The following is a 17,532-nucleotide window of genomic DNA, read 5'->3' as shown; positions in this document are numbered from 1 at the left end:
CGCGTTTGGCCTGCAAGGATGACTCCTCTCGAGCAATGCAATCAATCGCTTGCATGAAAACCCTCACGCGCAAAATGCCACTCATCCAGCGACAGTGCAACTCAATAATGCTCGCATTACAGGGCAAAGTACACACGGGCATGGCTTCGGTCAAAAATGTGACGAATCCGTATCGCTTATCGCTCACAAAGGTCTATTTACTTCGACCTAAGTATACGTGTAGTGGAAATGCGCTAGTGTTGGATTGTGAACATCTCTCAACTCGCTCAAAGAACATCTCTCAACTCGCTCTCAGGAAACGACCGAAGCAGAACGAGCCTGCAGAGAAAAATTTGACCAGAGATACACGCAGAGCACCTTAGCAGCCATGGAGGCCTCCACCTGAGCAGCTAGCAGCTGTCGGCCGAGCGCGCACCGAATAAAAGCTACCGGTAACCAAAGGTTTCGGCAAATCTCGAATTCGCTCCATGATCTCCAAGCAAGAGATGACGTGTTTGGCCACCACTGGGGCTTCACGGAGCGTTCGCTTGCCAAGGCTGGCTGCGTGACGTAATGCCCTCCTGCTATCCTTTTCCTTCCTCTATGTTCGTCATCGATGCGCCTGGCTTCGCAGCTACGGTGCGGTACATTCAACTCTCGCTGAAGCAGAGTAATGTCATGCAAGAAGGTGCTTAACCTTTCCTTTTTGTGCTGATCTAGCAGCTCTAAAAATATAACAATTACGTTTATAGATATCGAATCACTTTGAAACACTGTCAACAAAGTAGAAAGCTGCGTCTTCCAAGGCGTCTGTAAGCCCAGTAAACACGTGCTGTCGCCCGCATGGAAGCGCGTCTTTGTGGATGCAAACCACCACTCTTCGCGAGGCACGGCTGGCTCACGGTCCGTAGACGCGAGCTTGCGCGCATCCGAAAGCGTGCGTGTGGTCTGGGCTGTACTCCTACGCGCGTGCCATATTGAGGCGCGATTCATCGGCTCCCCTCGCGTGCTTTCATTCGCACATATAGCATACGAAGCGTGGCGACGGTGTTATGGCCCTTATAATTTATACGAAACATCACCGCGACGGCGACAGCAACGAAAAGAAAACGCGCTTATGATGCCCATATAATTGCTATCGCAACAAAAAGACTGAAGCTTCATTAACAGTAAATATGGCCGAGCATGTCTGTCAAAGAGCCTGGAAGGTACATAATAAAGATACCACAAGAAATGAAACGTAAAAATATTGAGTGTATACAACGTTGGCGCTGGGGAAGAAAGCGCTGCTCCGTCCTAGTTGGGGCTAGCGCACATACGCAGCGGCGAACCTTTGTCGACCTGTTCGATCGTTCTTCAGAGAGAAAAACTAGTCGCCGAATCGGCGGGCTCGATCGGCAGTGGAAGCCAGTCTGCCTTACGACTCAAATTGAGAAATGTTTCTACCGAGTAAATAATATACAATAGAATATTATTTCCACCCATATTTCCAGTGCTGTTGGCGCACCTGGAACACGGTTTGGGACATAGGAAGCTCGGTTGATTTCACAGAATGCGCATGTTTTTGTGCGAATAATTCTTAGTCTCATCCCAGATAGTTTGTGGTCGGTGGGTTCCTGTTTATCCCTGTTTTCTTTTAAGAAACAAAAGGTTGGTCGAGGGGACCGAGCCTTGTATTGCGAGCACAGCAGCGCAATGTTCTAACCGCTACGCTACGATCACAAGTATGATTTTCTCGTGCCAACGGTAATTAGCTCTTTGAGATGACTGGCGCGTACCTCTTACCACATAGCACGAGTTAGAGCACGTGTGCACACGTGTGCGTGGGCCACAATATTACCTCTCTCTCTCTCTCTCTCTCTCTCTCTCTCTGCGTCACGAGCTGTACCATGTCAGTTTCTCCCATTCTTGCCTCACGGCAGCTGACGTTTTAATTTGGTGTGTTAGACTGCACTGTCTTTGGGATCGGCCAATATTCCTCACTCATATCTTCGGGTCAGAATGCTCCGAATACAGTGGACGACACAGTAGCACCCATGAAATCAGCTCAGGTAATAACGGTACCGGTTTTAACGTTTCTTCAAAGAGTAAAAGAAAAGCCGTCGTAATACTGTCGGTGTCGTACTGTGGTCGACGTTGTTTTCTTTGTGTCGTCATACGCAAGTTCGGGTAAACCTATTCCTACTACTTCAAACACTACTGCTTACGTTACAAAAAAATCCAGAGGGTGATAGCCAGCTGCATGCAAAAGGTTTCGCATGACGTCGATTCTCACAATGCGGGGATTTGCACTATTTGATATTATTATTATTATTATTATTATTATTATTATTATTATTATTATTATTATTATTATTATTATTATTATTATTATTATTATTATTATTATTATTATTATTATTATTATTATTATTTTAGGCGTATGATCAAATTCTCTGTGGAAAGAGTTGCCAACTTCAAGTTCGGTGTTAAGAAGTATAATACCATGCGTTCGAAGTTCGGTGTGCTATTATTTCTTGTATACGAAGTGGCGATAGCGGGTCAGAAGCAGGACGACTAGAGGGCTTTCGCGTTTGTATAATTACATGGAGGGACAACTTACGCGGCAGCACATTAACTACGCTAAGATATATAGTCACTGCTAATGCGAACTTCGCTCGTGCACGAAAGTTCCGTGTAACTAAACTAACCTTCTGTCACCCTTCATGTTGTCTGTCTTGTTCAGCTACCTTGCCTGGCGCTGCAGGTCATTTGTATAGCCTGCACGACTGGCGTTGCCCGGCCATCAGGCCCTCGTTATTCGCGTTACTCTGCATGGTACGCGAGCTCGCTCCACTGAACTACTCAACGCACGTCTACTGGTGGAACATTGTTTGCCACAAGATAATGGTTTTTCTCGAAACTCACTAAAACTCAAGTCTCGCCTCGGAGCAGTATAAACGACTGCAAGCGCAGCGCGTGATGGAAAAGTTACACCGATGTGACTTCATTTCTTAACTAGTGTTGGCTCTGATACTGTGCTGTGACTCCCTGAAGTATCCCATTAACGTTTGTTCAACATCATTGGGAACCCCAATGATTGAAGTAATAAATAAATTAATTCTAACTCAAAATAATGTTAATAGCAAGCATTTTTTAACGGTCATGTGCCATTATACGTAAGTTCTGTTCTGTTTCTCTGTTTCCATTGGCACGATATCCCCTCTTTGGGAAGCGTCGCAAACGCTTTCGGTCAAACGGTTATATCGTTGGAGTATCCCATGTCTCTCATCACGAGCTTAATCTCTAATTAGAAAAGTTTAGTTTGGAAGTTATTATATTTTGTTGCCGTTCAGTGAGCCTGCATACGTTCCGATTTAAAAATATTGCGTATCCAGCGCATTAAAAAGCTTATCACTTATCAGCGACACTTATCAGCGTCGAATGACCGGGATGCCGTCGACGGCCGATCGGAATCCCGGACGCGAAGCTACCGCACATCACGAACCTGCATCGATGGCACTGGTTGACTTATCGCATATTGTGGTGCGCATCCTGGAACAAGTGCGGCCGAGACTTCATAACGCCTTGAAAGAGAAAGGGCGGGTTGCTACGGGCCTTCGCAGCAAGCACGTGTTTGTGAAGCAGGGGTGTTGCCGGGGCCAAGCTTAATCGGCCGGCGTTCAGTGAAGATTGCCAGTGGCACTGGCAAGTTTAGTTGTTGTTGCCTTCGTCTTGTATGCTACGCAATCCGTGCCCATTGTAAAGTTTCGGTCGTTTTGTCCAGGCCAACGGTTTCTGCGGCTTGCTTCTCATGGTAAGGTTTATTGGCTATCATCATATTGATGCGGACTAGTTTCTGCGTGCTCGAGGTATGGATTTGTCGCCAGAAGAGTGAATATATCTGCCACTTACTTGCAAGCGATTGAGAAATTTTTTCACTTTCTTTATATCGCGGGACCATTTAGCGAGTGAACCGCCACACATTCCTTGATGTGACCCTTGATGCGTACCTGTCCTTAAGACATATATACATGGTCGAGGAAACAGGTAATAACGTGCTTCATGCTCTGCGATGCCTCTGTGGTCATCGGTTGGGTGCCCAACAATGTGTTCTGCTTCAGGGGCACACGAGATTCGTGAGGCACTGCGTGGCCTACGGTTTACCAGTGCTAAGCAACTTGTCTTCTGCACCCGAAACACGAATTAAATTAATTTTAGCTCAGTTTGAGCGTTTACTTAGGATTACCAGCTATGGCATTTAGCACCCTTGTGATGGCCGAAGCACACGAACCTCTAGTGGCTTAGAGCAGCGGAAGGAGGAGGAAGAGGAATAAATATTTATTGTACAACCAGCACTTTATGATGGCGGGGCCTTAGCCTCCCATGAAGGGACGTCGAGGGCTTGCCTCGCCGCCACCTCACGGGCGTGCTGGGTCGCCCAGCTTTGGTCGTCGAGGGCGGAGCTCCGCAGAGCCTCATGCAACCTCGACGAGAGAGTCGTGGTGTTAGTCTGTGTGTACTGTGCTGGGCATTCCGACAGCATATGCGGAAGCGCAGCTGGGTAAATGCCACAGCACCGGCAGTTGGGGGCAGTGTAGACGTCTGGAAATATGAGGTGGAGGCGGGAGGGTGAAGGGTACGTGTTTGTTTGTAGCAGATGCAGGGTGGTAGCCTGCGCCCGGCTGTACTTGGGTTGAGGCGGGGGGAAGATTCGGCGACTGAGGTAAAAGGCCTTAACGAGATCGTTATAAGTTGTCAGATTGTCCTTGGTGTCCAACTCATCTCCAGTGACTCCGGCGCGGTTGACTAGGCCTCGCGCAATGCAGTGGGTGACCTCGTTGAGATTGGGGAGGTGTGGGTGGACAGGGCCGGCATGGGCCGGGATACATGTTAGGGAGAAAATGCTGTCTTTAGAGTGTGGTGCCTGGCAGAGGATGCGAAGAGCTGGGGGAGAAATACGGCCTTTGCCGAAGTTAGTGACGGCTGAGCGAGAGTCACACACGATGGTGTGACAGGTGGGATCTAAAGAGGCCAGGGCGATGGCCACTTCTTCAGCCGTCTCGGCAGTGGGGGTAGTGACGCTGAAGGCGTGGTGTAGGGCTCCATCGCGTGTGACGACGGCCACAAATCGTGTGCCATGGGAATATTGGGCTGCATCAACAAATGTGACGCCAGGTACGTGAGCAAGGGCATTTATGAAAGCTCCGGCCCGAGCTTAGCGCCGGGCCTTGTTATATTCAGGGTGCATGTATCTAGGGATAGGGTCTATGTAGATACAGCTACGGATGTCGGTTGGAATCAGTTGTTTGGGGCCCTGTTGCTCATGGCAAGTGAAGCCAAGCGTGGACAGAATAAAGTGTCCCGTTTCAGTAAGGGTGAGCCGTTCAAGCTGAGAGCGTTGTTGGGCTTCAATGAGTTCGGAAAGGTTGTTGTGAACTCCCAGTTGGTTGGAGAGTTTAGTGCTGGTGCAATGCGGGAGGCCAAGTGCTTGCTTGTAGACCCCTCGTATGAGGGTGTCGAGCTTGTTTTGCTCAGCCCGGTACCAGTTCAGGTACGGAGCAACGTAGGTAATGTGACATATGACGAAGGATTGGACGAGGCGGAGAAGGCTTTCTTCTTTGAGTCCCCTTCGTCGGTTAGAGATACGTTTAAGAAGTCGTAGGGTGTTTTGAGATTGGGCACAGATCTTGTTGAGAGCCAAGGCGTTGAAGCCGTTGGTAGAGATGGTGAGACCGAGGACCCGGATACTAGGAACGTGTGGGATGGGACTGCCATCTTGAAGGAGTAGGTTGATGGCGTCACAGGGTCGGGGATCAGATTGGTGCTTGGGAGGGCGACCCCGCTGAATGGGCTTGTAGAGCAGAAGCTCCGATTTAGCTGGCGAACAGCGCAGTCCGGTCCCTTGAAGATAGGGTTCAACCGTGTCAATCGCCGTTTGGACGGCTGACTCCACTTGACCATCACTGCCTCGGTACGGCCAGAAGGTGATGTCGTAGGCGTAGATCGTATGGTTGATATTGTCGACTCGTTGTATTTGCTGGGCAAGGCCAATCATGACTAAGTTAAAGAGCATGGGAGAGATAACTGAACCTTGCGGGGTGCCTTTGCTGCCAAGGGGAAGCTGGTGTGATCGTAAATCCCCGGCCGAGAGGGTGGCCGTGCGATTGTAGAGAAAGTCAAGAATGTAATTGTAGGCTCGCTCTCAGGTGGAGGTGGGAGACCTGGTCAAGAATAGCTGCATGGAAAATGTTATCAAAGGCTTGAGTGAGGTCGAGTCCGAGGATGGCTTTCATGTTACGGGAACGATCGTTTAGCACTTGATGTTTGAGCAGCAGTATAGCGTCTTGAGTAGAAAAGTCAGAGCGAAATCTAATGATGGTGTGGCGATAGAGAGAGTTGTCTTCGAGGTGACTGTTGATGCGTGCTAAGAGGGCGTGTTCCATCATCTTGCCTACGCATGAAGTGAGGGAGATGGGCCTTAGGTTATTGAGGCTAGACGATTTGCCAGGCTTTGGGATTAGGATAACGTTGACAGTCTTCCAGGCAGCTGGGAGGGCACCACTGCACCAGCAATTGTTGATGTAGTCAGTCAGATGGGACACGGACTTGTCATATAGATTGCGAAGGGTTTTGTTAGTGACCTTGTCTGGCCCTGGAGCAGAACGACCGTTAAGCTTGCGAAGAGCAGCATGTATTTCAGATACGCTGAAATTGGCGTCTAGTGTAGGGTGGGATTACCGATGTAATGGTTGTGTGGACTGACTTGTCCCCTGGAGACATATCTGGTGCAGAGGTAGTCAAGCACGTCTTGTGGACCTTGCTTAAGGGTCTTCATATAAATTAGCTTTTGCAGCCGGTCCTGTTTGGTGGTGCGGGGGGTGGTATTGGTCAAGCAGATGTTTGAGGAGTTTCCACGATGAGCGGCGATGAAGTTGTCCATTCACCGTGTTACGCAGCTCAGTCCATTGCTGCCGGCTGAATGTTTGACAGTGCTCCTCGATGGCTGTGTTCAGTTTGGAGATCTTACTTCTGAGGCGATGGCTTAGGCGCTGCCCCTTCCATCGAGCTAGGATGGAGGCCTTAGCCTCCACAAATGGGCGAGGCGGCTATCCATGCGTTCAACTGAGGCATCTGTAGTTGCCACCCGAGTGGCCGTTTGAACATCAGTGCGCAGCACTTGCACCCAGGTGTTTATGTCCGCAATGCCTTCTGCTGAGGTAGAACCTACGCGTATCTTACGAAAAACATCCCAGTCGGTAATGGTGGATTCTTTAGTGCGGGCAGGGGCGGCAGCGAGTTGGGGTAAAGAGCGAGCAAGCATATAATGGTTGCTGCCCAGGTCTTGCTGGGTATTGGTCCAGTGTGCATTGTAGATATGTTTGATGAAGGTGAGGTCGGGGGTAGAGTCCCGGGTAGTGGAGGTACCGAGGCGTGTGGGAAAGGAGTGATCCGTGATGAGCGTAAGCAGTGGCATAGCTAGGCCGTCTGGCATCCGGGGCCCATAGGTCTTCTGTCAACCACCCCCCCCCCACGGGTGTAGCCGGCGGAAAGAGGGGTGTCTTCAGACGTATATGATACCGCCCCCCCTCAAGAGGCCCCTTGCACCCGGGGCCCACGGCCCCCCGCCCCCCCCTCCCCGTTGCTACGTCACTGAGCGTAAGGCATAAGTAGTGGTAATCTTGTCGGAGGTTTCGAGCTGCAGCTTCCGTGCGAACGTAGCCCCAGCCTGTATGGGTGAGGTTGAAATCGCCGCCGATGAGTAGTGGGTGCGTTCCAGCTACGTGGAGAGCCTTTTTAAAGAGGGTGAGGAAGCGACACCTTGCTTTGTCCTTGGGGCTATTGTAAATGTTCAGAAGGAAGATGCATTCTTTCCGTTTACGATTGGGAATTAATTCGAGGAATATATGTTCGATGCGAGGACTATTGAGATCATGTTCAATAACAGGGATACGACGCCGTACTAGGGTGGAGACCCGGTGAAGAGGGTGGGTGGTATGGAAGGTTTGATAACCGGGGAGCGTTGTGGCGGCGTTATTGGTTTCTTGAAGCAGGATAGCATCCGTGCGGCGGGTATGTTGGCGTAGGTATTGATTGAGTACCGGTTGTTTCTGGTGAAAGCATCGGCAGTTCCACTGTCAAATGAGGGCGTCTTGATTAGTGTGAGCCATGATGGGAGATGGTGGATGTCGCCATCGGCTTCCCGGAAGGGTCGCAGACGGGGCGGCATGGCTAGGAGGCGTGAGAATATGAGTTTCCAGGTTGGTCACTCGTTGTACAATACCAATGAAGGCTTGCTGGATGGAGTCCAGTGCATGTTGGAAAGTGCTAATAGTTCTTTGAAGTGAGATGAGCATGTCTAACTTCAGAGCGGACATGGCCCGTGGCTCCATCTAGCAGGGCTCTCTTCTTGGGGGCGGGAGTCGAGGGGGCCTCCTGACAAGGGGCAGAGGCGTTCTGTGCGATAGGTGTAGGGGCTGGTGTTTGGGATTGTTTGAGGTCTCTAACCTCCTGCGTGAGTTTAGTTAGAAAATCGCGTAGGATGGCATTTTCGCGCTTAAGCTGAGCTATTTCTGGGCAATCTGGTAAAAGAGGAGGGGAGGTGACTTGTGTGTTGGCGATCTTACGACCCTCTCGCGAGGTGCCCCTGAGAGCCTCTGCGAAGCTCACCTTGTCGTTCTTGGTAGATGTGATGCGTGAAGCCGATGCAGACCGGGATCTTGAGCGTTGTTGCCTGCATCGAGATGGAGTTCTGGAGCGGGAACGGCTCCCCCTTGACGGTGTGCGGGAGCGTGGCCTGGTTCTGGTGAAGAGGGTGGAGGGGCCGGCTTGTTTATAGGTGGCTTGGCTGGTTGTTCGTCGCTCCCCGATACGCTTGCAGATGACGTGCGGGGTTTTATAACGAGCGGCACAGCTTTTGTCCCCGGTGAGATGGAGACCACCACAGAGCGAGCACTTAGGGCTACAGTTATGGTCGGCGGTCTGATGGGGGGGGGAGGTGTTGGTTGCGGGCACCGCAGCCCCGGCATATCTTGTTATTTGGGCAGGAACAAACGTCCATACGGTGTCCGAAGCGGCCACACTGGTAACAAATGTCAATTTCCTTCCGATATAGCAAACATAGGAGTAACGTGGAGCCGTAGCGGGCCTGATAAGGCACATCCAGTCCGTCAAAAGCGATGATCACTGTTGTAGTAGAAGTGATGTGCTTGGCCGCCAATGCTGTCGGATTTCGGGCAGTGACAATTTTGTTGTGGATCTGCTGGGGTGTCTCTGTGAGTGGGATCCCACGGATGACCCCCTTCGTTGTGTGCTCAGCTGCGGTTTCGTAGGCATTCAGCTCGTGGTTGACGCCGTTCACTTGGATAGAGCGGATGCGAGCGTACCGGTCTGCATGGTCCGGGTGAGGTGTGCTGACGACAACAATGTTTTGTTGCGTATTCGGGCAGACAGTGTCTTCTGAGCTTTCTTCGTCCGTGAGGTTGGCTGCTTGGAGAATGGCGGCGGTTACCACGGGACCGCCGATCTTGGCTATATGAAGGGCGCCCTTGGAGCGGATGACAATCTTGATATCCTCCGTCGGAAGCGGCGGCATGCGGCCCGCCTTCAAAACTTGAGCTTTGGCGGGCTACCTCGCTCGAGAGCGGGGCCGAATACTTGGGGCTATACATGATTCATCGGTCGGGGCCAAGTTGTCCGTGCCGCGTTTTGAGCGGCGGGATCGTGCAGTGAGCCAGCCAGACTGGGCGGTCACTTCTTCCGGCGAAATATCCTGGCCAGCGACCTGGATCTCCATAGCGAAGACAGAGGTGCGGGATCACTCTGGTGGGAGATGTAAACGCCGCACGCCGAGGCGCGACACGCCGCCGAGACGCAGCCGGTGCAGTCGGAGGCTTAACGACCGGCGAGCTCGGCTTAGCGCGGCGGCGACGTGGTGGGTGGACAAAGGGTGCGGTTCCCAGAAAAATGGAAAGTCCCACCTGAAAGCGAGTCCGGAAAACTTCAACAGTCGTTTGGTGAAAACTTTAGGTCGCTAATCGCAGAAAATCTGCGAAAACATTTGGGAAAGCCGGAGCCGACATGAAAACATCCGCACTCCTCGGCGTCTTCTTCTTTCTTCTAGAGCAGGGGAAGCGCGAAATCATTTTCCTGCAATAAACAAGAAATTTTATTCTACGGGCACCACAATGGTTGCATTAAGAAGACGTGACAGCTACTTCTACTGGGTACTTGGCAGCTTTTCGTTCCCAATTCTAGACCACGCGCAGTGGAGTGTTGGCCCACATTGTCCACCTTGGCGCTTTTCTCCACAGCATATAAACACCAACATTGCTGGACTGGACAAGAAAAAAGTTGTCTGCATTGTTTTTGTCAAAATGTTAGCTGTATCACCTACATGATTAGCGAAGTGGAACTCTCGAAAAAGAAATTGAAGCACGCCCTGCGGCAGGATTCGAACCTTGGCCCACCAGCACAGCAGCCCCATGCTCCAATTATGAGGTCCCAAGAGCAAGTATACTTCTTTCGTGCGCGCACCAACTAGCTCTTTCTGTAGGCCGCCACGTGTTGATTATGGTTATGCTGTCCCCGCTATGGTACACACCCACAACTGGGGATCGGCCAGGAAGTGTTTGCGTGGGTTGATTACGCTGATGTTTTCCATATTATAGCACATACACCCACGAAATGGAATCGGCCAAGAACGTTCTGTTGTGTTGATTATGATTACAGTTGCCATACTATGGCAGGTACCCAAAACAGAGGATTGAACAAAAAACATGTACGCGTATCGATTATGATGGTGATTTTCATACTATCGCACAAACCCACATCGGGGGATTGCCCAAGAAGGTGGTACATATCGTGCAACGCCAACTAGCTTATTGAGATGATCGCCGCGTGTTGATGGTGATCATAATTTACGTACTATGGTACCTAACCAAAACGGGCGATCGACCAGAAAGCAGTCTGGTACATGTAATATAAGTACGAAGAAATGGAGAAATACAAGCCAATATAAGATTTGGCTTGGTCGCATTGAGTGGCATGGCTGCACGAGAGCACATGTGAGCGCCTCTTTACGAGCAAGACTCAGGAAGAAAATGCGCAAATTTATGACATTTCAATAACCACTTCACGAAAGCTTCGCTACGCATACATTCCAACGCGGACGTTGAATCTGCATAATTTTCTCTCTCTTTCTCTCTCAGAAGCTAACTATCAAGAACCACCTAGATGTTCGATGTTATTGATTTTTATTTATATTATGTATAATTTTATAAACTATCACGCTTTGCTTTTCGTCCTTCATGCATTTACACATAAAATGAACAGCTCTTGAATTACTCTCTGTCTTCTTGATGCTCCATTTATAGACTTCACCGTGATAGTTTTATTCTGTCATCTTGAAGAAATGAAAGAAATGGTTGGAGGCACAACGTCTAATAGCTGAAGTCATTTCTTTTTGCATGTAAAGATGCACAGTGCTCTTTTCTGTGGGATGTATGCGTTCTCGTCGCTGTTGCTTCCGATTATGTTCTGCAGTTTCTTTGCAGCATGAACGTGTTCAGCTGTACAAATATGTGGGTTCGACTCCTACACAGTGCACCCTAGGGAACATTGTGAAACCAGTCTGTGTGAGTTAGTGGTCTGCGGTCAGAAATCAGAAAAAAGTAGCAGCGAAGCCCCCGAGGTATTTCAAAATACCTTATGTAGCAAGAAATGGAGCCACAGAAAAAAAAACACCTAAAAGAAAAGGTTTGATGTCACCCTTGGGGCCCATTCCTGAAAGCTCCCATCTTCCAACCTAAGCCCCGTGTGTACCACATTTTACTTTCATACCAGTCATTTTTGATGCAGCCAAGCCATTTGCATCAGAGTAAACTTAAGCCGTCTTCCTAGTTTCTTGTGCTTTAAGTATCTCTATTTCTATTGCACTTTTGTGCTTGACCTATGTGTAGCACCGACAGTCTTCTGTGGCTTGCTCTTTCCATTTGTTTTTACACATTTGCGTCTCTTAGAAATAGTGGCAAGCAATAAGAGGCAACGTCCAAGGCAGAGCGAATGCTCGTGGTGGCACTTGTGCAAGCACTTTTCTCATTTTTTTTTTGCGTTAACTGCGAAGTATGACGTCTCCAATAGTTTGTTGCAGACGCACTGTATTGTTGGTTCTTGTAGTCACCAAGCTGAAAGAGTGAGATCTTTCATTTCTTTCTATACGTTGATGTTTAGTTCCCTGCTTTCAGTTCTTATAGCATATTACAGAAGAGCTATTTCTGGCTTAAGCCAGGCGACTCTTCATGTCTCTTGCAAAGAAGAGATGTGTACGGTGAACTCTAAAACAATGCGCGTCGTTCTAAGACTCAAAACTGCTGCGCTCGTTTTCGAGTCGAAGAAGCTACAGCATTAGGAAGCTTAGCAAAGTCCGCTTCCACACAGGTCTAGCATTAATGCAAGCACTGAATGGCACAAAAGAAAGACGGAAATAAAATGTTAGGCATGCGTCACCTTGCTATTGCAATATGTGGCGTGCACCGCTATTCTTGTAGTTTTAGTCTGGCGTAAGTGTTAAGCACGGTGGTGGAAGAGTGTGTTTGAACGAAGTGGACGAGAGTATCAGTAAGCAGTGTTTCACTTCATGAACATGAGCGCTGCAGATACGCATACGTGTGATGGTTGCAGATGCCGGTGCTTTCATTTCTTTCTTCCTACGATAAAAGAAAGCGCAGATGATCTAAATGTATGTTAAGTGTAAGCTGATGTCAGAACCGTGTAAAAATATATCGCACTCTCCAAAAACCTCGCAGAAGTTCCTAAACAATAGTGCTATTGAGCCACATGTGTCACTGCATGTTCTGTAAATTTGAGATGACTATGATCGCATTAGTTCACCTATCTCGAGACAGCTATCGATTCATTAGAAAACGAAGATGCTAGTTCTACTACAGCCAGTGCTTGGTACTTCACGTAGGGAGGATTGAAAGAAGATAAAAGGTATGATGACAAAATAAAAAGAACGCTGAATGAAAATTGGTGGGACTCATTAGAATCACGTCAATAAGACTTCAATTGTGTGAAGAAGCCCAGTGCGGGTGCAATTCGAAAACGTTCGGCAGAACCCATCTCAGTAGGACTTAACGCCATCAGCGTTCAGACAATCTAGCGACACACCATGCTGCCACCACGGAAACGCGTTATGTAAGAGTCGTGTACTGCAGCTGGGCTTCTCTTTTGTGCTTATATGATGATGATAATTTATTTGCACCTTCTTTAAACTAGGTGATGAGAAGTAGTCACCTAGCCTGCTTGAGTTAATCAGGTATGTTATATGTGCGTTTCATTCTTTCATTTCTCATTACATCCCCTTAATTTTTTTCTCTTCCTCATAGCATCAGTATCTACCTCGTAACGTTACCTGTGCTTGTTATGGATCCAGTAGTATCAACATCTTCGCTGCTTTCTTTTCACAAATACTGTAAAAGTGCTTCGCTTATCTCTGTTGCTGACCGGTTGATGCTTCCGCCAACTTTAAATCCAAGCGCTTCCGTAAAGTCTGCGTTACCTACGGGTCTCACTGGGTCAATACTGTCGCATTCCTTTACGATGCGCTGAACGGTCTCTGGAATTTTCCTGCACCAGACGCATACTTCATCTTCTTGCGAATATTTGCTCCAGTATATTTTGTCCTTAGGCAACCAGCTTGAGCCTCCAATAACAAGATACTGCCCTTTATGTTATTGTATAAATTTTCCCTTCTGATTTCTTTCTTCCCATTCTAGTAAATCTCCATGATCTCCTTGCTATCCAATTGCGCCAAATTCACTGTATCTGTTTCTCTCACTTTCTTTTTGATGACTCCTTACTGTCGAGTTACTCTTTCCATTACCCTGTACTTGACTGCTAACATTCTTGACCCCTTTCTCCGTTCTGCGTCCATGCTTTTCAAGTACAGATACCTGTGCAATTTAGCTGCCCATTAATTCTGATCCATGCTCCTGAATCTTCCTTCAAAAGTAATTTTGCTCTGTGCTTCTGTGGCTTCAAAATAGTCCAAATCCACGTCAGCCTGCACTGCCTCATTTGTGTTTTTACCGTGGGTTCTCAAAGCCAGCCGCCTTGCCGATCTCTAGTTAACTTCCAAACACAAGATGTGACTTTAACCACAGAATGGCATTTACGAACGTTAGCACTAGCATCATTACTCCTTTTCAGATTCCACGTACAATCTCATAATTACTGCGGCCTTAAGTGCTCTATGTTTAATGAGAGCAGCATTCCGGGCAAGTTGGTAATCCATTACTTAAATGATATTGCGCGACACTAAAAAACGACACGGACGTGAGAGAAGACGACACACCAAGCGCAAACTGCTGCATTCCGTGTCTCCTTTATTTTCAGATTACCTACTTGAGTGCTTGAGTAAGACTTTCCTTTGTTTATGTATACGCCGAGGTTTATGTGGCTTGGTTATGAATATCACTTGTCGTTGAATTGATTTAACTTGTTGATCGAATCCGTCTGCTTATTAAAGATCATAGCTCCCTATTTCTTTCTGCTAAACTTAAGGCCGATATTTGTCGCTGCGTTGTCATAGATATTCGCAAGTCTCTTGAATTGTCCGCTTGCAGCCCTATGTCATCTGCATACATCAGTCCAAAGATCTTCTGTGTCAACCTTTACACATACCGCATGTACGATGGATCATGCAAGCACTAATTAACTGTTTTATAGTCGTATATACATGCCCTTAACATAAAGCGTGAACAACAATGTAGTTAAAGCCCATCCTTGGTTCCGGCCTTCATGATTTCGCACCACTTAATTTAATTTTCAACCTTCCCATACAATTTGTACCCGGCTGTTTCAATACATCTGCCCCAGTAAATTCACGAAATTGTCATCTATGTTTTCGTCCTTGAGAATATCCCATACCAATGCCCTGTCTAAGGCTCCCTTAATAACTAGAAATGCTATCCGTAAAGGTCTATTCTGAGGTACTGAAATCTGTATGCATTGAGTTGGGACGAACATATTACTCTCTAAGCACCTGCCCAGTCTGAACCCATTCTGTAGTTCCCCCAGAACATCACGTTTCTCCACCCAATTCGACAGCTCTAATTTTATGGCTTGCATTGCCACTCTATATATTACCGACGTTACTGTAACAGGCCTGCACGAGCAAGTCTTATGCTTATCATCGTTGCTTTTGTGGATGAAGTTCATCTGGCTTTCACGCTATCCAACCGGAATCTTATTCGTTTCGATCACTTGCTCTATGCATTAGTCAGCAATGCCTTGCTCTTCGAATCGAGGTTCTTGATCAGCTGTATTGGGAATTCGTCAGGTCCTGCAGCAGTGTTATTGAAGAAATTTTCTTTTCTCCAGTAAAAGGGCTATATGCTAAATTTTCATCTCGCGCTTCTCTGTTCTTGCTTGATCTGTTTGAGTCGGAACTAGGCATTCTTTCGTGCCGAACTTACCCCTAGAAACGTCCCTAATGTACCTCAGCGCATCACCTCCTTCCAACACCTGGCTGTCTTCGTCTTTTATTGGCATTTGCGAATATTTAGTTGGAACTCCGGGTGCTCTTACATGGTTTCATAATGTTTTAGCTACGTCTCTGTCTCTTTTGGGGCGATCTCTCTGCCTTTATGTAAGTAAATCTCTCTCTCTCTCTTTTGTCTCTTTTGCGAATGTTATGCACACAACGCTAACTTTTGCATTTATTTTCTCTTGTACGAACTGATCCGCCACCCTGTTCTTTTCTTGGTATTCATTGTACCTAAGGAGAACCTCTTCTTCATGTTCTCCTTACTTTTTGGCTTCTCGGGGATCCCCAGACGGCTGCTTGCGCTCTTCTACACCTTACTTGATTTCCTTGCTCCACCACTTGCGTAATAGAACAAGAAAATTCAATCAACGTCTTTTTTTGCCATGTCTGTCTTATTTCCTGCTGCATAACGTCTACCAGTTCCTTGTATTCCCAGTCTGTTGTAGGAAGCGCCTCTTCTCTAGATATTTTTTTGCGATCTTTGTTATTTGTTTTTTTATCCATATTTGAAAACTCTCGTGCTATTGGTTCGTGTTTTGTGTTAGTACATCTCCCAAATGTCAAGATTAAACGTTTATATTCGCTACAAAGGCCATCTGTTTCATGCTCATACAGCGTCATTTTGTCTAGTCCTTCGTCGACCGTTTCTTAGACTAAGGCTTAGTCGATACATGACTGCCTGTTTCCCCATTGCCGGATTTCCCGTCCATGACACTTTTTCGCCCCGTTAACTACTATTAAGTTCTGTTCATCGCACAGATACAGGACTAGAGAAGCGCTGTAATCAGCATATCCGTCTAAATCCTCCAAGTGCGCATTCATATCTCCTACTACTATCAGCTCGCCTGACTTCTTGAACTGATTGATACCTCTTCTAATGCAATCAATCAATTCTTTATTTCTATCTCTGCTATCACTACCCGCCCCTAGGTAAGCTACTCCAAACAACGTCTTTTTTTCTTCCCATGTGCTGCTTATCCGTGAATGCTCCTTACTTGCCTTTTTTACCCTTTGACACTTCAAACTTTGCCTAATTAGCAGACCTACGCCTTCACCTTTCGCTGACCCCGTCATTCTGTTGCACCTCTCCCGTACAAAATTACCACTAACATGCGGCTGATACAAATCTTCTACATGCGTTTTGTTCAAAGCATACAAACTAATAGCTTCGTGATGCAGCTGCGCTTGAATTTCCAGCCATTGTTCCAGCTTGCGACTACCCTGCATGCACCTTTACGTATCAAATTTTACCTTTTCTATACTTATCCTTCATGTGTCTCTTATTACCTGCTTGTGTTCTAACTTTGCTCGTGCTGCTATGTCACAGCATTCAATACCTAATTTACCTTCTTGATTGCCGCAAAACCGCCAAAAAAAAAAAAGCTACTGCCCGTGCCATGAATCGCCGTCCACCTGGTGTCGCTACACCCTCGCTGCATTCCGTCACGCAGAAAAGCGCCTTCGTGGTCTGCTTAGTGAACTTCTCGGTTTATGTCAATGACTACAATTTATTGTCATATCTAGCGTTCAAATGTTCCTGTTCATTGCAAGCACTGCCCTTTCAATTCGATAACTTTGCCTGTCAACATCTGGCGCCGCGTACACTGCGGTTTGCACTTCCTTTGAAACTTTCCGGAGGTCAATGACCTTTTTGGCTATTTGTCTCCCAATCCCTGCGTCTCCTACTCGCAGTACTTTAATCACTCCACCCACTATAACCACTAGGTGCCTGGCGTCCATTGTGCCCCACATGCGTCTCCAAGTTGGTTTTCGCTATTACCTCCCGAATCAGTTTCCCGGAAGCACGCTTACCTGGATTATTATCACTGGTGCTACCTTACGCATGTTTGAATCCCCAACAAAGACAACTCGACGCTTTTCCTAGACCTCGCCATCGTAACCTGCACCTGAGGCCGCGATTTCCTCCCTCGTCTCCTCGCTTTTTGTCTCAGCCTCACCCTTCGTTTTGTTGTGATTTGACGTCACCAGGTCCTTAGTGGTAGCCACTTTGTAACCATCACAAA

The sequence above is a fragment of the Dermacentor variabilis genome, chromosome 2, assembly GCF_050947875.1.
Source record: "Dermacentor variabilis isolate Ectoservices chromosome 2, ASM5094787v1, whole genome shotgun sequence".
Taxonomy (NCBI): Eukaryota; Metazoa; Arthropoda; class Arachnida; order Ixodida; family Ixodidae; genus Dermacentor; species Dermacentor variabilis.
The sequence above is the reverse complement of the archived record's forward strand: the minus strand, read 5'-3'. Positions refer to the sequence as shown.